We start from the raw sequence: 22,297 nt of genomic DNA, 5'->3' as shown, positions 1-22,297 counted from the left end.
TGGCCCCCGCCCCAGGGCGATCGATATATGCAAATTTGTGGATCAAAAAGCCTTCACGCCCACTTTTTCTCGGGCCAATGGGGAGCGAGGTGAAAGGTCAAAGGGAGGGGGTCAAAGGCGAAGTTACGGGGGGATAAAAGGACGGTGTTCGTCAGTCAGAAGAAAGGAGAACGAGAACGAGAACGAGAACGAGAAGGAGTCGGAACGGAGGGGACGAGTGTGGAAGTCTGGAGCCCGAAGCCTGCAGTGGCTGGAGAAGCTGAAGAGAGTCGGACGAGGGGGTGCTCGCGTCGGTGCCAGGAGCTGCACGCCCGAGGGAGGCCGGCAGCGCGACCTGGCCGAGGTGGAGACGCACACCAGGGATAATAAAGATCCTCTATACCCCGAGCATCAGCAACCCCCTCCTGTTTCCCCCCGCGCTGAGATAGTGCGACCAAGGGGGCCCCGTTCCCACCCCCTACCAGACACCGTCCACGAGGCCCGCGGGTTGCGGGGCCATCGCCGCTCCGCGTCTCATCACCAGACGGGTAGGCCCGACCCGGTCTCGGCCTCAGGCCTGCCTCATTCTTGAGGGTATTTCTTTTCCTTGGTTTTGGGTATGTGTTGTCGGCGCCGTCTGTGAAGTAGAATTGTATAAGTGTTGCCGTGTGCCGTGTTTTCACTTTTATATTTGCTTTTTGTGTAAATGGAATTGTGTTTTCTTTTTTTTGTGTGCATTTGGTGGAATTGTATTTGTGTGCTTCCCGTGTGCCGCAAATAAATGTGCTTTATTGTTGAACTGTTCTCCCGCTTCGCTTCGTCTTTTCCCCCATTGAACCCTCATCTTGCTTCACGTAAAGGGTTGGTAGTGGGCTGAATACGCCCGATAATTAATCGAACCGTCGAGGTCGACGATAACACCACTCGGTTATTCTGATAGTACGGAACGGGTCGCTTAAGTGGCCCGTGTCCGAAGTCGACCTGCGGCGAGGTGCGATCGCCCGGTCTACCCTCCGCGTGGGTACTTAGGTAGGTCGAATTTGGCGAGCAACCCTATCCCACGCGGGGGCTGATTGGCTCGATCGCGGTGAGACCGAAAGGTCCACCCGTGACTGGTTCCCGGCGTTAGTCCGAGAGGGTCACGACTGGATTGTCCGTCCGGTGGGCGACGTGCCGCGATTCGAGTTACGTGGCCGTCAGCACGCCGGCGGGCGCGGAATCCGCAACAATATATTGCATTTTGGGTCACAACTTGCCATTTTTTGGTCATTCTTTGATTTTGTGAATTATGAATATGCAACATTTTTAGTTTATCTTTTGCATATCAGTGTAACCGAGTGCACTTGAATATAAATCTCTTTCACAATCCACATCATCAAACATCTAAAGCTTAGATTTATTATGTGGGGGGTGGGGGGGTTGGGGGTTGATGAGGAAATTAAGTGGGTTGTAAGGTAAGCCTTGTACAAACACCGACAGCAATTCATCTTTTGATGAGATCCTCCCACATACACCACAATCACCACACATGTAAACAATTTCCCATTCAACACCAAGCTACCGACTGAATCTGCCAATATCCATGTACTACTGCTGTATTCCCAATGCACCGAGTTACCTAATTCCAGTTCAAACCCATCCACTGTTTCTTCTGCCAGTATCTTTTTGGGGAGACCATCCCATGCATTACCTTTCTTTTCACAGGTTATATAATCACTAAAATCGAATCATTAATTTTTAAAGTGATTCTTCAACATTGAGTTCTTCTTCAACATTGACGCAAGCGGCATCGGGCTGCGAAGCTTTGAGATAGCCGTTTTTCTTTTCGATCATTATTTTGAGCCACCATTGCAAAAACCTCCACACAAACAACCTCTCCACCAAATTTCGTCCAAACCTGTCCTCAACTTTTTGAGATATCCTGTTCACATTCAAACAGACACAGACAGACAGGGGTGCAAACATAACTTCTGTCTACTTTTAGTGGTGGAGGACTGGAGGTAACAATATAAATGGAAACTTTATCGAATCACTTAAATATCCTTTAAAGTGTCACTTCCTTTCCATATGTTGACATCTTATATAACAATATTTAGTTTCCATTATCTCAGTTGACAATCCATTAGTTTCGTCCTTTCATGACAGCCATGTGCACCATTCCATAAAATTTTGTTAATACAGAAAAGCTAATATGTGTAAAATATCTATCTATTAAATCATTAATTATCATATTGTTGTGGTTACCAAATTCGCAAACCACCATTCAGGTCCCTTAGGTGAGGTATCTCGGTAAGTATATGTGTAGTTAGGCCCAAACCCGTTGTCTAGAGGGAATAAATGTTATTCATGCGTGCTGCGACTCTTCAGGATAGCCGTTTTTCTTTTACTATCTTTATTTTGGACCAACCGCCATGGTTACCACCACCAACCACAACATCAACCACCCACCGCGGCGCCGCTTCACGTCACACCTCGCAACCGTCGCATCACCACCGTTCTTGCGCCGCTTGTGGGTACCGGTGTTGGACTCGTGCAGGGCGCGCGCCGAACAGCGTGTACAAAATCACGGATTTTCCGCTCCAAAATCGGATCAAAAACGACACACGCCCACTTTTGTTCCGTCCAATCGGTGAGCGAGGGGCGATTTGGCCCCACCTCCAGGGCGTTGGAGGGCGATCGCTATATGCAAATTTATGGATCAAAATGCATTCACGCCCACTTTTTCTCGGGCCAATGGGGAGCGAGGTGAAAGGTCGAAGGCAGGGGGTCAAAGATGAGAGAGCGAAGCCACGGGGCTTATATAAGCGACCGCGTTCGTCAAGTCGAGGGAGTTAAGACTTCGCAGTCGGTGGAGTTGGGAAGAAGAAGCAAGAAGGAGTTGGTCGTCGTCGTGTGCGTTGGAGTCGGAGCGAAGGGGACGGAGCTGTGGAGAGGCGGCGAGGGCAGACGAGGGGGTGCTCGCGTCGTGCCGGGAGCTGCACACCAGGGAGGCCGACGGCGCGACCTGGTCGAGGTGGAGACGCTCGTCGCGGGACTCGAGGCAGAGTAGAAATCCTCCTTTCCCCCGAGCATCAGCAACCCCCCTCCTGTTTCCCCCCGCGCTGAGATAGTGCGACCAAGGGGGCCCCTTTCCCACCCCCGACCAGTCACTGTCCACGAGGCCCGCGGAGTTGAGGCACCATCGCCGCTCCGCGTCTCATCACCAGACGGGTAGGCCCGACCCGGTCTCGGCCTCAGGCCCGCCTCATCCTTGAGGGTGTTCTTTTCCTTGGTTTTGGGTATGTGTTGTCGGCGCCGTCTGTGAAGTAAAATTGTATAAGTGTTGCCGTGTGCTCGCGTAATCAGTATTAGATCTGCATTGTCGCATTTGCTTTTTGTGTAAAATTGCATTGTGTTTCTTTTTGTCTTCCTCTTTTCTATGTGCTTTTGGTGGAATTGAATATGTGTGCTTTCCGTTCATCGCGAATAAATGTGCTTTGTGTTGAACTGTTTCCCGCTTCGCTTCGTCATTTCTTTCATTGAATCCTCATCTTGCTTCACGTAAAGGGTTGGTAGTGGGCTGAATACGCCCGATAATTAATCGAACCGTCGAGGTCGACGAATAACACCGCTCGGTTATCCCGATAGTACGGAACGGGTCGCTTAAGTGGCCCGTGTCCGAAGTCGACCTGCGGCGAGGTGCGATCGCCCGGTCTACCCTCCGTGTGGGTACTTAGGTAGGTCGAATTTGGCGAGCAACCCTATCCCACGCGGGGTCCGATTGGCTCGATCGCGGTGAGACCGAAAGGTCCACCCGTGACTGGTTCCCGGCGTTAGTCCGAGAGGGTCACGACTGGATTGTCCGTCCGGTGGGCGACGTGCCGCGATTCGAGTTACGTGGCCGTCAGCACGCCGGCGGGCGCGAATCTGTAACACTGGTGTCAGGTCGTGCGATACAAATCCATCGCCCTCCTCGCGGCATTGGTATCGGAGAACGGGAAAACGGGCTCTCCTGTCTCCAGCTAAATTCACGGGAATCGGTCCAGGGGTGAGAGAAGCGACCCCCGATTCCCTCCAAATTACGAGCGAGCTAAATTAACCCTTTACGAGAAGCAAGATGGCGTCTCAAGGCGAGCGGGAGCCGGGGGTATTAGAAATGGATGTAGAATGTGTAGAATCCATGGTCCAGGATGGAATCCCCGTGCAGGAAATGTTGATTGTGCAGGAACACGGACTCGCCCAACTGAACCCAGAGCCCGAAATAGGTGCGGCAGCGGCCGCGGCGTATGACACCTCCCCTCCCCCTCTCCACCAAAACCCTTCCCCAACCCCTGCCGAAACGGCTCACTCAAGCGCACCCGACATGGCCCAGCTATGCGCCATGCTGGCGGAAATGACAGCGAAGATAAATGCGAACATGAACGAGAAGATGGATGCGAATACACAACAAATGAACGAAAAGATGGATACAAATACAAATGAAGTAAAAACGAGGATGGATGCGAATACACAGCAAATAAACGGAATGGAAGCAAACATGAAGGAGGAAATGAAAGAGCTACGGGGTGAGACGCAGAACATGGGAATGAGCCTAAAAGGAAGCTTGGAAGAACTAAAAAACGAAATGAAAAAGGAAGTCGACACGATACGAGCGGAGGTGACCGGGTTAAAAGAGAAAGTAAAAGGAGTGGGAGTCGCAATGGAAGAAAGTAAACAAGAGAGGGTAAACGAAATAAAGACGGTGGTGGGAAAAATAGACAAAGTAGGAAAAGGATTGGGAGAAGTAAAACAGGGACAAGACCAAATAAAGGAGGAAATAGGGAGGAACACGACGGCGATAGAGGAATTAAAAAGAGAACAAGGGAAAATAAAGGAGGGATTGGGAGCCGTGAAGGAGGACTGTGAGAAAAGACATCGGGAAATGACAGACAAAGTTGAAAACCCGACAACGGAAATAATAGTGGAGACAAGGGAGGTAAAGGGTGAAGAGTTGGCAGAGACACGGGAGATAGGAACGATAGAGAGAAGACTGCACGATGAAGACGGGGTAAGTGACGCACACACACACACGGAGGTAGTGGAGGATAATGGGGGTGAGCTGGCGGACTGGGTAAAGACCCAGTGCGAGCACCTGGATGGCCTCCTCCAGGAACGAGGGGAGGGAGTATGCCCCCTTGAGGTGAGTCACGACCAGGTGAGTTCGGTCGTGCTTCGCGAGGTTGAGGGGACGAGTTCTGCGAACGGGTGCACGGAGAGCTTGGGGGGTATAGAGGCCCCGGAGACCCTTGTGGGGACACGAATCCCCAGTGTGGTTGTCCCTGTGTGTGTGGTGCAAGGTGTGAGTGCGTCCCCGTGTGTGGAAGCGACCCCGTGTGTGAGTGGTGTGGTGGCGATGGTGCCGGAGTGCGTGCTTCCCAGCACGCCGTGTGTGGGTGAGGCACCGTGTGTGAGTGAGGGACGGTGTGTGGGTGAGGCACCGCGGGTGAGTGCCCCCGCGGGTGTGAGTGGAGTGGTTTGTATGAATGGAGCACCACGTGTGAGTGGTATGGGTTATGCAAGGGAGACCGTGTGTGTGAGAGAGCGGTATGTGAGGGAGATGTCGGTTGGCATGCGGGAGCACGCAGCCGCGTCTCCCGGTGTGAGTTTAATGGTGTGGAGTGTGAGCGTCGTAACACGCAGGTGTGCGTGGGTCGAATGGCGACGACGGCGACATGAGAAGAAAGAAAGCCGGGTAGCGGCTGTAGTTGTTTCGCGGACCGTGCCGGGTTCGCCCAGCAGTGAGCACGAGGTCCGTGCTGTGCAACGCACGAGGCCACCACGTGCTCGCTTGCGAGAGTGAAGTCCCGGTCCGGAAACGCCAGCGGTGGATTTGCCGATCCCGCGGACGGACAAAGTTTAGGCAGGATTACGGATTTGGACTGGACGGGTTCTCCACGCGATCGTGTGTGTTAAGCTCCAACGGGCAAAGCACATGTGTTCGCGTGGGGAACCCCTCGAGACGTGGGGCTTGTGTTTTTTTTTATGCGCACGGTGACGCCATGGCTGCACGTGGGGTTGGAATCCGGCAGGAGGGGTATCTCTGCTGGATGGTGCCGTCCAAGGAGGGACGAGGAACACGTGCAGCTGCATGACGTCACGGGCAGTTGCAGGTGTAAAGTGCGCGAGTTGCTGCGCAGGTGCTGCGCATGAAAAAAAAAAAAAACAAGCCTCACTTTCGGGTGCACAGGATTCCTGGGCAAGGGGTGGAAGACCCCCTTACCTGGGCACAGGATGGAAACTAGTTAGGGGGAAGGGTTAGCTTAGCTAGACCGGCTCCATGGGGCAGGGGTAAGTCCTCATGGGGCCCGTGGAATGGATTAGTTAGAGGGATGATAGTCAGCTTTAGGTTGGGAAATTGATTAATGGGATTATTTGGAGACAGTGACAGACTTGTGAATGTGTAGAGGGGACGTAGTTTAGCTACGTAGTGTTAAAAGGAACGTGCTGTAGTTTAAGGGACGACGTGGGAGCACGAGTTAGTTAGGGGGTGTAGTTAGAAGGATGGCAGAGTTCAGCGGTGTGTGTGTTGTGAGTTGTGAGGTGAGTACTTGGTGAGTGAGTGAGGCCAGCGGGTCTGTGTGTATGGAGCGAATGGGGAATGCATGGTGCGATGAGTGATTGGGGGGAGGAGTGACTCCCGCCCAAGGGACCCCGGGGTCAGAGTAAAGTGAGTTAGCTGGGTTAGTCAAATTAACAAAAATGGAGGTCGTTTTGCTGTTGGTGGGAATGTAGGCTCGAAACCCATTTGGAGGGGTGCAGGAGCCCTGTTGACAGGCTTGGGAGCGTGGCTGCGAAAGGTGAGTATCGCTGAGTGGGTACCCCGGGCACCAGGCTAGTCGGCCGCGGTAGGCCATGGGCCCATGGGGGGCCGGGATAGAGTAGTGGGCACGGGTGCGCCTGCTTGGTGTGGGGGCCCGGGGCGCCATTAGCCGCGTGGGCAGTGTTGTGGGCATGGGTGACCCTCGGAAAGGGGCCCGGGAAGCCAGCCTGCCACGTGTGCGTTTCAGGGGAGGTGCCATGGGGGGCACTCCCCGGTGTTAGGGAGCTGGTAGGCTCGGAGGCAGTGTAGTGCCCGGGGGTGCCATAGCGGGAGATTCGGCAGAGGGTCGTGCCTGCCAAAGGGAGCCACGTGTCCCAGCCAGGAGACCGTGTGGGGGCACGGAGAGAAAATTGGGGGGCGAGGCCCGAAATTGTGAGGACACCAACACAGGCGACGGGAATCTGGGTTGTTAGAACCAATAGTTTAAGCGAGAGGCGCTTGTTGGAAGCCCCGGGGTAGTTTAACAGTTAAATTCTTAGGGTAGATTAGGAGATGTACCCCTCCGCACCATCCATCCCCTCGCTGTCGTTGTGGGCCGCTGGACCCACTTGGTGTTAAGATCGCCGAACTCTGGGGAGGCCATTCTGAGGCTTCGTTGGGCCTCGACAAAGGACGTTAGCTCTCCCTTACTCCCCTCCGGGAAGGGAACGTAGGGGTTGGGAGTAGGCTAGGTGACAGGATAGGTTAGCCGAACAAGGACAATAAAGGGGGTTAGGGGACGATTTATAGTGGGGAAGTAAACATAAAAATAAAAAAAAATAAGTTGGGGCTAAATTGGGGTTTGACAAATTAAGGGAGTGGGTATGTACAGTGACAGGCAAAGGCGATAGGTGGGAGGGAGACAGGTAGGTAGGTCCGAGCCCGCCTTCCAAGTGGCCAGCACCACCGCACTCCCTCCACCAACCTCCACTGAACGGCAAAGGCTGGCCAACTTCATCGGCTGGCCGTGTTTTGCTTCAAGGCGGAGGCCGGCCAACTTCATCGGCAGCTGTTGTTTTGCTGCAAGGCCTGTGCCATCGGCTGGCCGTGTTTTGCTTCAAGGCCTGTGCCGGCCACTTCATCTGCTGGCTGTTTTTCTTCAAGGCCTGTGCCGGCCAGTTCATCTGCCGGCTGTGTTTGCCTGCAACGGCCTTCTTCTGTGGGCTGTGTTTGCCTGCTCACCTTTGCCATGCCATGCCCACTGCCCATGTTCACCAGCCCCGTTCAATTTTTGCTCTGCCCCCCCCCCTGTTCATTTCCATGTGCGCCAGGATCCGCAAGGCAACAGTTTGCAAGCTGCAAGAACTGCCCTGTTGGCAGCTACAACACGGGCCTGCAGTGGCGGCCCGTGCACCATGTTGTGTTCATCCATCCATTCGTTGTGTTCATTGCGTGTGCCACTTGAGCTGGCACGGAGACTACGTTTGTGCAGCCCATGCACCGTAGTGGTTCACTGCGTTCAGTTCAAAAGGGAAGGCCTTGGACTGCGTGTGAGCAGCCAGCCACGTTCCCTGTCACCTGCATTGTTTTGAGCCAGAGACTGCATGTGGGCAGCCTGGCTCCCTGCTAACTGCTTTCTTTTTGCAGAGTTCAGTGATCCTGGGCCATGGTTTAGTGTAAAATTTGTAAGTTAAGGTTAAGATGTACTGTAAATATGAGTGCGCCCCCGGCATGTCTGTCTTAGCGCCGGCAATTTTATTTAAGTCGTCCGTGTGAGTGAGTTTGTTTAGGTAGTTACGCAGCCCTCAGGTTATTTATTTTGGGGACACGAATACCATGAATGTCGCACTCAGGGATCCGTAGGTAAAATGTACTAGGGGAAAACTACACATGATGGCACACGAAAATTTGACGACTCGGGACGAGTCTGTAAAAAGGGGAGGGGGTAGTGTTGTGGTTACCAAATTTGCAAACCACCATTCAGGTCCCTTAGGTGAGGTATCTCGGTAAGTATATGTGTAGTTAGGCCCAAACCCGTTGTCTAGAGGGAATAAATGTTATCCATGCGTGCTGCGACTCTTCAGGATAGCCGTTTTTCTTTTACTATCTTTATTTTGGACCAACCGCCATGGTTACCACCACCAACCACAACATCAACCACCCACCGCGGCGCCGCTTCACGTCACACCTCGCAACCGTCGCATCGCCACCGTTCTTGCGCCGCTTGTGGGTACCGGTGTTGGACTCGTGCAGGGCGCGCGCCAAACAGCGTGTACAAAATCACGGATTTTCCGCTCCAAAATCGGATCAAAAAGACACACGCCCACTTTTGTTCCGTCCAATCGGTGAGCGAGGGGCGATTTGGCCCCGCCTCCAGGGCGTTGGAGGGCGATCGCTATATGCAAATTTATGGATCAAAATGCATTCACGCCCACTTTTTCTCGGGCCAATGGGGAGCGAGGTGAAAGGTCGAAGGCAGGGGGTCAAAGATGAGAGAGCGAAGCCACGGGGCTTATATAAGCGACCGCGTTCGTCAAGTCGAGGGAGTTAAGACTTCGCAGTCGGTGGAGTTGGGAAGAAGAAGCAAGAAGGAGTTGGTCGTCGTCGTGTGCGTTGGAGTCGGAGCGAAGGGGACGGAGCTGTGGAGAAGCGGCGAGGGCAGACGAGGGGGTGCTCGCGTCGTGCCGGGAGCTGCACACCAGGGAGGCCGACGGCGCGACCTGGTCGAGGTGGAGACGCTCGTCGCGGGAGTCGAGGCAGAGTAGAAATCCTCCTTTCCCACGAGCATCAGCAACCCCCCTCCTGTTTCCCCCCGCGCTGAGATAGTGCGACCAAGGGGGCCCCTTTCCCACCCCCTACCAGACACTGTCCGCGAGGCCCGCGGAGTTGAGGCACCATCGCCGCTCCGCGTCTCATCACCAGACGGGTAGGCCCGACCCGGTCTCGGCCTCAGGCCCGCCTCATCCTTGAGGGTGTTCTTTTCCTTGGTTTTGGGTATGTGTTGTCGGCGCCGTCTGTGAAGTAAAATTGTATAAGTGTTGCCGTGTGCTCGCGTAATCGGTATTAGATCTGCATTGTCGCATTTGCTTTTTGTGTAAAATTGCATTGTGTTTCTTTTTGTCTTCCTCTTTTCTATGTGCTTTTGGTGGAATTGAATATGTGTGCTTTCCGTTCATCGCGAATAAATGTGCTTTGTGTTGAACTGTTTCCCGCTTCGCTTCGTCATTTCTTTCATTGAATCCTCATCTTGCTTCACGTAAAGGGTTGGTAGTGGGCTGAATACGCCCGATAATTAATCGAACCGTCGAGGTCGACGAATAACACCGCTCGGTTATCCCGATAGTACGGAACGGGTCGCTTAAGTGGCCCGTGTCCGAAGTCGACCTGCGGCGAGGTGCGATCGCCCGGTCTACCCTCCGTGTGGGTACTTAGGTAGGTCGAATTTGGCGAGCAACCCTATCCCACGCGGGGGCCGATTGGCTCGATCGCGGTGAGACCGAAAGGTCCACCCGTGACTGGTTCCCGGCGTTAGTCCGAGAGGGTCACGACTGGATTGTTCCTCCGGTGGGCGACGTGCCGCGATTCGAGTTACGTGGCCGTCAGCACGCCGGCGGGCGAGAATCCGTAACAATATATTAAATAATTAATTATCATCTATCAAATTATTAATAATATATTAAATCATTCATTATTGTCTATTAAATTATTAATTTTCATATATTAAATAATTTATTACCATCTATTAAATTATTAATTATCATAGATTAAATCATTCGTTATCATCTATTAAATTATTATCATATATTAAATATTTTATCATCTATTAAATTATTGATTATAATATATTAAATCATTCATTATCATCGATAAAATTATTAATTAGCATATATTAAATCATTTGTGACTTATGAAATTATTAACGATCATATATTAAATTATTCATTATCAGATATTAAATTATTAATGATCATATTAAATCAATCATTATCATATCATTCACTATCATCAATTAAATCATTCATTATCATATATTAAATAATTCATTATCATATATTAAATTATTAATGATCATATTAAAAAAATCATTTTCATATATTAAAGCATTCATTTTCATCTATAAAATAATTCATTATCATGTATTAAATAATTCATTATAATCTATAAAATTATCAGAGATTAAATCCTTCATTATCATGTATTTAATGATTAATTATGATATATTAAATCATTCATTTTCATCTATAAGATCAATTATTAAATATGAAATCATACATTATCATCTATAAAATTATCATATATTAAATCATTCATTATCATGTATTAAATTTTTAATAATATATTTAATAATTCATTATCATCTATAAAATCAATTATTAAATATTAAATCATGCATTATCATCGATAAAATTATCATATATTAAATCATTAATAATATATTTAATAATTCATTATCATCTATAAAATTATTCATTTTCACATATTAAATCATTCATTAATTGTTTCGCCTTTTACGATACCAACACTTGATTGCTGTCAACATCACTCCTTCGACTAATATGATCCGTAATAATCTCGAACTTCTATGTTGTGATAAAATAAATAACATCTAAATTTCTTATTATTTTCATCACCGAAAGCTACCTGTTACCTTCCTGGGATCCTTTCACAACACACACACCAATGTAGGATTGTAGAATGTATTCCTAAATTTACCTGTAATAATATTTATTTTCGGTAAATTTCGGTTTATTTTGAGCAAGTTTATCTGACATAAATAAATTGTACCTAAAATAATTACTTTTCGAAAAAGAGATCTGACAAAGAGCATCACCTAAAATATAGTTATGATCATGCTATCTCTCACCCTGGTGATGTCCCTGTGCCTATCCCACTACTGTTATCCCACTCCACCCCTTTCAAGCAGTTGAAACTGATACATTGAATTGATGTGATGATGCAGGACAGGCATGATGGTCCAAATTGCCTCCTCCTGTGTTGAAGTTCCTTGTATCCCTTGTATTATAAATGCATCCCAACGTTAGACGTGAGTCCAAGAACCACTACTTATCCACAAGCCTGGTTCCCTTTCGTAGCTACTTTTCCCATCGGCAAGCTTAGGTCAAGGCCATGCGAGCTCGCTCACCGGCTGTTGTTTACCCGCTGAGTCACCATGGTAACGAAACCTTTCACCCTGCGTGTTTGGATCGGCGAAGAAAGAGGTTTCATTCCTATATATCGAGCGCCACCCCCACTCTTACTCTTTATCTTCACCGCAGGATTTGTTATTATCCGTTAGCTTTTGTTGGAATAATTACGTTTAAGTATTAAACAAAGCCAAGGCAGTGCGGGGTATAAGAATGGGGTTTGGAATATGTAGAAATCAGATGGTGCGGACGTGCGGTGCGGTGCGGGACCGTTGTGGAGTGAGTGGAAGTGTGAAGGTGGGGTCCTTGGAGCGGGGCGTGGCGAAAGGGAACACGTGGGCTTCCCGACACAAGATGGGGGGAGGAGCCATGGATGGCGCAGGGGGGTTAGGGTTAGTGGTGTGCTTTCATAGCGAATGAAGCTCGCAGAGGCAAAATTCCGAGAGGATGAACCGATTGTCGATTGGTTACTTCGAGAGATATCAGCTGTTACAAATGGATGAGGCTTTGATGCTGATCTGCTTCAAAAGGAAGATTCTACTCCCGATTTCTTGAATATTGAACACACATTGGGATTAAACACGTGACTGTCTTTTATAAAACCAATTGCAGCTTGGCCGCAGGCGGCGATTTCACATTTTGATGCATCATATGTCGGATTGATCGCTCAGTGAAATAATCATTTCAGAGAAACCACCCTGGACTTGTGCTCGGGACGTTCAAGTATAACAAAAGGAGGGAATTAAAATATAACTTCCTCGCAGTGACTTAAAACGTGAATGTACGTCCGTTAATAATTATTATCGGTCAAGTTTAAAATGCTCCGAATTACAATGCCCACCTAAACTCGGTCAATATATATATATATATATATATATATATATATATATATATATATATATATATATATATATATATATATATCCCCCATATTAACAATTTTAATTGAATGCTTGGTGATCGACACGATTTGAATTATCTCAATGAGTCCGCCAGCCTCTTCGGCCGCGATCATCGAGTTATCGCCGTGACAGGAAGCGATCGTTTCGGCGGCGGAGCAGCATGCGTCACGCGCGCGCCCACGTGACTCGAATGGGCGTGCTCACGTGACTCGAATGGGCGCGCTCACGTGACTCGAATGGGCGCGCTCACGTGACTCGAATAAGCGCGCTCACGTGACTCCAATAAGCGCGCTCACGTGACTCCAATAAGCGCGCCCACGTGACTCGAATAAGCGCGCTCACGTGACTCGAATAAGCGCGCGCTCACGTGACTCGAATAAGCGCGCGCTCACGTGACTCGAATAAGCGCGCGCTCACGTGACTCGAATAAGCGCGCGCTCACGTGACTCGAATAAGCGCGCGCCCACGTGACTCGAATAGGCGCGCTCACGTGACTCGAATAAGCGCGCGCTCACGTGACTCGAATAAGCGCGCGCTCACGTGACTCGAATAAGCGCGCGCTCACGTGACTCGAATAAGCGCGTGCTCACGTGACTCGAATAGGCGCGTCCACGTGACTCGAATAAGCCCGTGCGCACTGGGGCTGCGCGGCACGGTTTGATTCGAGGCTGCGGATTACACAGCTGTGCACTTGGTGTAAGGGTGAGCAACGTCGGACCTTTTACACGTTCGGGGTTTGAATTCGCAATGAGCTCGTTTTGGGGATTTTTGTTGCATTTTATGTCAAATATGTTTGCAAGAAAAATTAGAAAATAATACCAGAAAAATGGGCGGGGGGGAGCAAGTGGTACAGAATATAACATTTGAAGTTTCGAGGCTTAACGGATCATGGACTTAAAGGACATGAGGTTAAAAATAGCTGCAGCTTTCGCGGAGCGTTCAAAATGTTCTAAGAACGAGATTACACCCGTCCAAGATACTCTTCGAATATTGAAATACATGTCGATGATTGTTTGGAAAATATTAATTATAGAAAAATTAAAAACATTCATTTTGTTTGAGCCTTGTGCATATCTCGTTCCGAGAACATTTTGAACACCAACGTTTCACAATGGAAAGAAAACTTGAAGTGAAACGATTCACAAGTAGCGTGTAGTATCAATAGAACCCCCCCCCCCCTCTTTATTTTCTCTCGAGCAAAAGTTAAGCCAGCTGTCTCATCTGCTAGCATTCGCTGGTGCACGTGAAAGACCCCACAAAGTTTTGAGAAAAGAGTAGGACATTGTTTCCTGGTATCCCAGCCAAAATCCAAGTGATTGCCCTCACTCACGATCAGGGATGATGAAGCAATCGGCAGACCGTAATAATTTCCGAATCTCAATCAAAATATGCATTTGTGAGATCGATAATACTGGGATTCTATCCTTGTTTTGACTTCGAAAGTGGAGTTCCTATCAAAAAGACCATCCAATTAGAGTTCACGGTCATTCGCTTTGAAGATGTTCGGATTAAATTATTGGAGTTGGCCTGGCATGGTGTCAACTCGCCAATAGTCTGCTGCGGGTAGATTGGTGTCTGCCTTGGTTCCCTGCCCTGCTTGAGCTTTCAAATGATGCATTGATTGAACTCGCCCTCAGATGGGTTTCATTCATGGTCCAGCTCAGCATCTGCATGGGCAGCCTTCTCCTTCAATAGTCGTTCATTATTGAGATGTGCACTCCTGCCCAACTCATACTAAAACCGTGTTAAAAAGAAACTCCAACCATCACCTCCCTAGACTCGGGCTTTCGCTTCTGGTCGACGTTACAGCACTTGGATTCATGTTGGAGCGTTTCTGAAAGTTTCTGAAAACATCCATCGGCATGAGCTTACTGCAGGAGCCAGAGTTATCTGAAAAATAAAAATAACAAGTCCAAGAAACGAGCTTCTTGTGAATTAATTAATTAATTTTTTTGTATCAAAAAGGTAATCGAAGCTCATGGAAGAGCAAAGAATAAAAAGGGAACATACTGACAGTGGGAGTGTGGCGACACACAGACGCAAGCAATGGAATGTTATGTGTATGTACACACACACACAAACACATATATATATATATATATGTACATGTATGTTGGTTTTTGTTACAAGCCTGCAGCCATTGTGTCACATTTGCATCATCGCTCGGATGTAGCATCTGCAGGCAACCGTTCGGAGAGATGAATGTGCAGCCCATATGGTCACAACTGAATCATATGCTGTTACTCTTGGAAAACTCGAGGGACTCAAAGTCGGCATGCCCGCTTTCACAAAACCCAGCAAATCATCCAGATGCAGTGGTTGTAACTTGTGAAAACCTGCTGGGTCACTTGGCACGCCTTCAATGTCTTCCAAACTCTGCGCCGGCGCCCAAAGGAGCCGAGAAGGCCTGATGCAACGTGCGAACACGCATAACGCAATCAGTGCGTGCCTTCATCACAAACCTCAATTGTCTTCATTTTGAACCTGAAGAAACACGAGGTTTATTAACGAGACAACCTTCAAAGCAAACACCGAGCGGCCGAGGGGTTGCAAATGAAAACCATGAGGTTGCATGTATAGCAAAGGAACTCGCAAGACGCCCAGGACGGGCATCAACGCAATTCTGACATTTCCACGTGTTTCTGTTTTCCATCATTATCGCTGAGAATGTGTAGAAAAAGAAAACGTTAATGGATTAAGAAAATTTTTGTTTCCATAACATTGACAAATATATATAGAGAATATATATATATATATATATATATATATATATATATATATATATATATATATATATATATATATATATATATATATATATATATATATATATATATATATATATATATATATATATATATATATATATATGAAACATGGGCCGACCTGTTGCTGTTTCCAAAGATTGACATATTGAGGTACACTTGAGTTCACGTGAGCCTTCATTATTCTCCATTGCTTTTCCTTATTTTTTTTTTTTAATGACACTTTCAAGGTTAAGAGAGAGTTTTAAGCCAAATGTTGAAATAAATAAATCGATAAACTTGGACTTATCTTCATTCACCGTTTTATTATCGACATTCAAACCCGATCCGTGCATTCTTTTCGGGGGTGTACATGATGTGACTTTTTAATTTGTGCTCTTCATCTGTTTGCACTTTTCCTCAACAGGAAAAAAGAAAGTTGAAAAATGTAAATGACAGCTTTCCTTCCTATATTACGAACACAATTCAAACCTTTGTTTTTTGTTTTTTTTTAATGTTGTGCGATCTGCATGGCTCAGCACGCACACTCCTTGGCTTGCCCACACTATCAGTCAAATGTCTTTATCTCGAGCCTTGTTTTCCTTTTTAAGGATTTGTATATATATAATTTTAATGAATGGTACTCTAACCTCATTAAGATTAGGCGAAGCAACCAATCCATCCACTGGGACCATACTCTGTGCAGAGCGTTGGTGCTGCCTAAGCAGTCTCCTTGGCTATTGGGTACAATCCTGGATGGGTCGCCACTTCGACACAGGATACCAGCATGCTGGCACTCATTTTGCCGACCTCGGAAGGATGACAGGCAGAGTCAACCCCACCTGGTATTAATTCAACAGCCGAGTGGGATTTGAACTCAGGATCCTCGGATCCTAAGCCCACCACCCTAACCATTAAGCCAACACCAGGCATAAGCAACCAATGATTTGATGTATTTCCTTCTGTGAACTCTCAAAACCATAATAGGACAACGCTGTATTTCTGAGCCGAATTACTTCAAAATGGTCTTCCAAGACGATGGTTATGATTGCGAAGGGGTTCTTCCTTCCATTACTTCAGTAAATATTAGTGAGGCGGACTTTCCATCAGAACATGCTTCTGACAGTAATATTTTATTTTACTTTATATTTTTTCCTCCTACTGAAATCCTTGATTTCCTGTAAAAAAATTAAGAAGTGACAGTGATTTATATCTCTCCAAAATGCATGCCTTTATTTATGGTGTTGTGCAACAGCTTGATTCTTTGTCCCCATTTCTGAGAATTCACTGAAAAGATTAAAATGGTATTTGTTCAAGCATAGAAGGATTGGAATGTGTAAATTATATACTTAAACAAGCAAATACCACCCATTGCTTCACTGACGGTAATACTAAAGGGGGGAGGAGAAAAAGAGTGGGAAAGAGGGAAAGAGGGGTGGGAGGGGAAAGGAGAGAGAGGAGAGTGGGAGTGAGGAGGGTGGGGGTAAGGGAAGACAGTGTGAGGTGAGAGGAAGGGAAGGCAGACAAGCGATGGAGCATTAATTATGATTCAGACCATCTCATCAAAATGATTCTGCATAGAATAACAATGAAGTGGGAAACAAAATAATGTCTGAAATCCATTTTCTACCGCTCATTCTATAAACACGTCCCAGAGACAAACTTCTGTCCAGACAAGTCTGGAGCCAAGCTGGCTGGAGACCAACACTGCTCAGACACACACACACACACACACACACACACACACACACACACACACACACACACACACACACACACACACACACACACACACACACACACACACACACACACACGTGCTTGGCTGATTTCGGCAATTTTTCCGGAATCGGCAGGTTGGAGTCAATGTGATTAGCAACTCCAGTACGTACTGTATAATAATTATAACCCAGAAACCTTGAGTAGCTTTCAGTGAAAAACAACGTAATATTTATATAGACGTTTCAGGGATATGTTAAGAAACATTTTTCTTTATAAAGAGCTGCGTCTGACAAGTGTAAAAAAAAAAAAATAATTTGGCTCAGTAATTTAAAAAAGGCGTTAATGCAGAAAACGGTTCAGAAATCGGGTGTTATTTACAACAACTCGCTTAGTGTGATGGAGCACGAACCGCTCGCTCAGCATGCCAGAGCAGGAACCGCTCGCTCAGCATGACGGAGCATGAACCGCTCGCTCAGGGTGACAGAGCACGAACCGCTCTATCAGGGTGCCGGAGCACGAGCCGCTCTCTTAGGCTGCCGGAGCACGAGCCGCTCGCTCAGGGTGATGGAGCACGAACCGCTCGCTCAGGGTGACGGAGCACGAAGCACTCGCTCAGGGTGACGGAGCACGAAGCGCTCGCTCAGGGTGACAGAGCACGAAGCGCTCGCTCAGGGTGACTGAGCACGAAGCGCTCGCTCAGGGTGACGGAGCACGAAGCGCTCGCTCAGGGTGACGGAGCACGAAGCGCTCGCTCAGGGTGACGGAGCACGAAGCGCTCGCTCAGGGTGACGGAGCACGAAGCGCTCGCTCAGGGTGACGGAGCACGAAGCGCTCGCTCAGGGTGACGGAGCACGAAGCGCTCGCTCAGGGTGACGGAGCACGAAGCGCTCGCTCAGGGTGACTGAGCACGAAGCGCTCGCTCAGGGTGACTGAGCACGAAGCGCTCGCTCAGGGTGACGGAGCACGAAGCGCTCGCTCAGGGTGACGGAGCACGAAGCGCTCGCTCAGGGTGACGGAGCACGAAGCGCTCGCTCAGGGTGACGGAGCACGAAGCGCTCGCTCAGGGTGACGGAGCACGAAGCGCTCGCTCAGGGTGACGGAGCACGAAGCGCTCGCTCAGGGTGACGGAGCACGAAGCGCTCGCTCAGGGTGACGGAGCACGAACCGCTCGCTCAGGGTGACGGAGCACGAACCGCTCGCTCAGGGTGACGGAGCACGAACCGCTCGCTCAGGGTGACGGAGCACGAACCGCTCGCTCAGGGTGACGGAGCACGAACCGCTCGCTCAGGGTGACGGAGCACGAACCGCTCGCTCAGGGTGACGGAGCACGAACCGCTCGCTCAGAATGACGTGGCATGGGAAAAGCCTCTGCAGAGAGTGAATGATTCACCCAGAACGATGTAGTGCGATCCCGCTGTTGACAATGGGCACTCAGCAAATGACTCAAGCCATCATGCAAACACTCCAATTTAATGGTTGATCAGTAACTGTTGACCAGGCCGTCACTGCATACCATTAAGGATCACTTTCAGTTTAAAGTCCGTCTTCACTGTGCATGCACCAGTTAATTAAATAAGATGACTTTATCCGCAAAAGATTGCTGCTTAATGCAGAACAACCCTGGAGACATTGCAATGTTCAATCATCCATGGAATAAACATTTCAGAAACTGCACCATATGGTCTGCTGGTCTGTGTACGTGTCACGTGGTGCATCGATTCAGAGTCCGCGCAAATGCTATAACTTTATTTTATAACGTCCATTTTTTTGCCAGATTTGCTTCGATTCTCTGTAGAGCACATCGCAAAACATGCAAAAATGTCGACACAGATCTGTCAGACATGATGGATAGGCAGTCCTTCTGGGGGACAGGGCGTGAGGTCTTGCAGTGAATGCATTAAATCGTACAGCTCGATGAAGCTGGTTAATTTTGACACGTTTCTCAATTTTTTTGTTCACTCAATATAATTCTCCAAACAGTAGAAAAAGATCAGTTTAATGCTTTGGAAATTACACATTTTCTTGTGTATGTATGGAGGAGGGAACATCCCTTGCTTGCTTAAAGTAAATACGTATATCGGCATTGTTAAAAGACTCATTATTTCTTTAAATTATCAGACTTCACAACATATTTCAACACTTATTTAGTCCTGATGATATTTCATCCTCAAAACCGAAATAATGTTTCGATGACACATTTTAATTAGTCCGTGAGAGTTGATCTTGGTAAATCGTCTCATAATGCATGAAATCGCTCCAAGTTTCTAATTTGAAAACTCACAAACGATGACACAACAATTTGTAGGTATGATGAACAGGCATTCGATATAAGTGAGGAAAGTGAAGAAAAAAAACCAACTTTATCGTTAAGAAATCGTTCTGGCCTGTTCCAAGTGGATGCGTGGTTGAGCAGGCCAAAAAACATTGCGGCTTCATACCCCAGCGAGGTTATCCAGGAAATGCCTTCAGACACCAGACAGCAAGTTCGCCGATGATCGTAAAGGATATAATTAAAGTTTTCTGTTAATTATCTTCAAAGGCGTGTTTTAATTAACTCAAACAACCAATTTTCACTCTTGCACTTCCTTTGAGTTTTCTTCGTTTGCATGCAAAGTTTCAGGCTGCTCGGTTTTATGGTTTTGGAGTTATGGAGGAGACACTGACACACATCGCCTTTTATTAGTATAGATTCCTTACCCTCTTCTCCAACATGAATATAGCTAGCTTTAATATAAATGGGCGGCACAGTTCTTTGAATATAATAAATCTCAGACTCCATCAGCTGGGGGTGTGGCTGTGTCACTGATGCAATGCCCCTTGTAGGTTATGGAAGGAATTTAGAATTTGTTCACGGTGCTGGCAATAGCTTGCCTAATTTTCGTGAAGGACACTGTGAGATCATTAACGTCCAGCAAGCTAATGCTGGCAGTAAAAGACGTCTACCTCAGGGTCGGCAGGTGCATTGATGCCTCGCCCTGCCTGCGTGACACCAGGATGACAGTTTGAAGCTGGGCTGAGATTTGAACCCAGGGTAGATGGCTCAGAGACCGATTTGTGCATTCTACTCGGCAATCCTGCCAGGCTAGACTGTGAATTTGATGAAGAATAAAAAGAATGATATCCTCTTATAGGAAACTCGTGTCAGCCCAGAAAGCATCACAGATTGGAAGCAACAGGTCACAAGAACTTGGATATTAATTTAGTCACAGCTTTTGTAAAAGATATTATTACTTTTTTTGCGATTGCATGTATATCCTTTTCCTAAACTCTTTTATAAGAGCTTGTTCCAGGTTATTTTCCTTCTGTAGTTTGAGTATAATCAACATCAATTTAAGCCTCGTGTTGGCTTAGTGGTGTGGGTGGCTGGCTTGGGATCCTGGGGTCCTGAGTTTGAGTCTTGTTGACCAAGCTGCTGAATTAACACCAAGTGAGGTCGACTTGGCCTGCCATCCTTCTGAGGTTGGTGAAATGAGTACCGGTGTACTGGTAGAGGGACACAGCATCAGTGGCACAGCCGTGCTCCAATAAATGATAGCTACCCGGCAGCCAAAGCTGCCATATACAGGGACAGAGAACATCAAGTAGTTATCACCCCACACATGCAAAGCGAATAGTGGGGTTAAGCAATTGCTTCATGTCCATCTGTCTGATCGGTTACTTGTCTCGAGTTTATGTTCCGGGAATAACTCATTGAAATTGAATGTTATATTTTGAACACAAATCGGAACATGAATAGGAAAACGAGTCTTTCATTTTACCATTCATTCCTTGGCTTTGAATTCATTCTACATGCACAGATAGGAGTGAGATTTTTTTTAACTCTATTTGCCTGTCAGGCAGTCAAACTAAATTGAAAATATTTGCAAACAGGAAACTTACTGTTTTTAAGGATGTCATAAAGGACACAAACAACAGGGATGAATGTCTTATATAATGTGTTCGATGTGGCGATGCAACAGACATTGCAGAAAATGGTAGTAAATTCCAGAATTAATTTATTTATATGACTTTTTACAATCTTTATTTTATTTAAATTGAATTATGCATTTGACTGCTGCAGAACAAAAATCGCCTGTCATAATACTTCCAAGAACCTCCAGTTTTGCAGTACTTCAATTTAAATAAAGGTTCAATGCGGTGGTGCAGTGCCGGAAATAGAGAGTCTGGCCAACTTAGAAGGTGCCATCTTGCCTCCCTTGTGAGCACATGCTCGTGGTGCGAGATGGGCGCCGATCAACACAAGCACATTAAATAACTCATTGTTAAAAAAAAGTATGCCATCCACAACCTTCTAATTTACTGACATCAGATATTACAACATTCCTTGTAATCTGAGGTTAACCCGAAGGCTATAATATCGATCGTTTGGCTGTTCGTACAATTGGAACCAGGTTAGATTACAAATTTTCTTGATGCATGGTTTTGGTTCCTTTGTTCTATTTTTCCTTGTTGTTCTTACTTCCTTAGTTCCTGTCATTAACCTCCGCCATCGAAGATGGATGGAGGTTACTGTTTTCACCCCTTTCTGTTTGTTTGTTTATTTGTGAACAGTATTACGGAAAATCTCCTCGACGGATTTTGACGAAACTTGGTGGGGGGTTCGGTCTGGTCCAAGGATCATGCCATTAGATTTTGGACTTGGTCCAAAATCCAATATGGCCGCTATGGCGGCCAATTTGAAAAAATATTTGAATTTTTTTTTTTTTTGCATTTCTACATGTTTTAAGTGATTTCCAACCAAAAAAAAATTGTTAGAGAAAAAAAATTTGCAACTTTTTTTCAACAAAATTTCGATTTCTTTTTTTTGCATTTCTACATGTTTTAAGTGATTTCCAACCCCCCCCCCCCCCCAAAAAAAAATTGTTAAAGAAAAAAAAATTTGCAACTTTTTTTTCAACAAAATTTCGATTTCTTTTTTTTAATGATTTCTACATGTTTTAAATGATTTCCAACCCCCCCCCCAAAAAAAATTGTTAGAGAAAAAAAAATTTGCAACTTTTTTCAACAAAATTTCGATTTCTTTTTTTTTCATTTCTACATGTTTTAAGT

The 22,297-nt window shown here is 47.0% G+C and overlaps 1 long non-coding RNA gene across 1 annotated transcript in view; it reads left to right on the top strand.

The window, feature by feature from the left end:
• Positions 1-13,419: 13,419 nt before the first annotated feature.
• LOC147015625 (uncharacterized) overlaps positions 13,420-22,297 on the top strand; it is a 49,962-nt gene continuing 41,084 nt past the window's right edge. The window contains exon 1 of the long non-coding RNA XR_015050386.1: positions 13,420-13,484. This is a non-coding gene — a long non-coding RNA (uncharacterized LOC147015625). The remainder of the gene's footprint in view (positions 13,485-22,297) is intronic.

Source organism: Eptatretus burgeri, chromosome 12 (assembly GCF_056783735.1).
Source record: "Eptatretus burgeri isolate ZD-2024b chromosome 12, Ebu_testis_v1, whole genome shotgun sequence".
NCBI classification, from domain to species: Eukaryota; Metazoa; Chordata; class Myxini; order Myxiniformes; family Myxinidae; genus Eptatretus; species Eptatretus burgeri.
The sequence above is the reverse complement of the archived record's forward strand: the minus strand, read 5'-3'. Positions and strand labels throughout refer to the sequence as shown.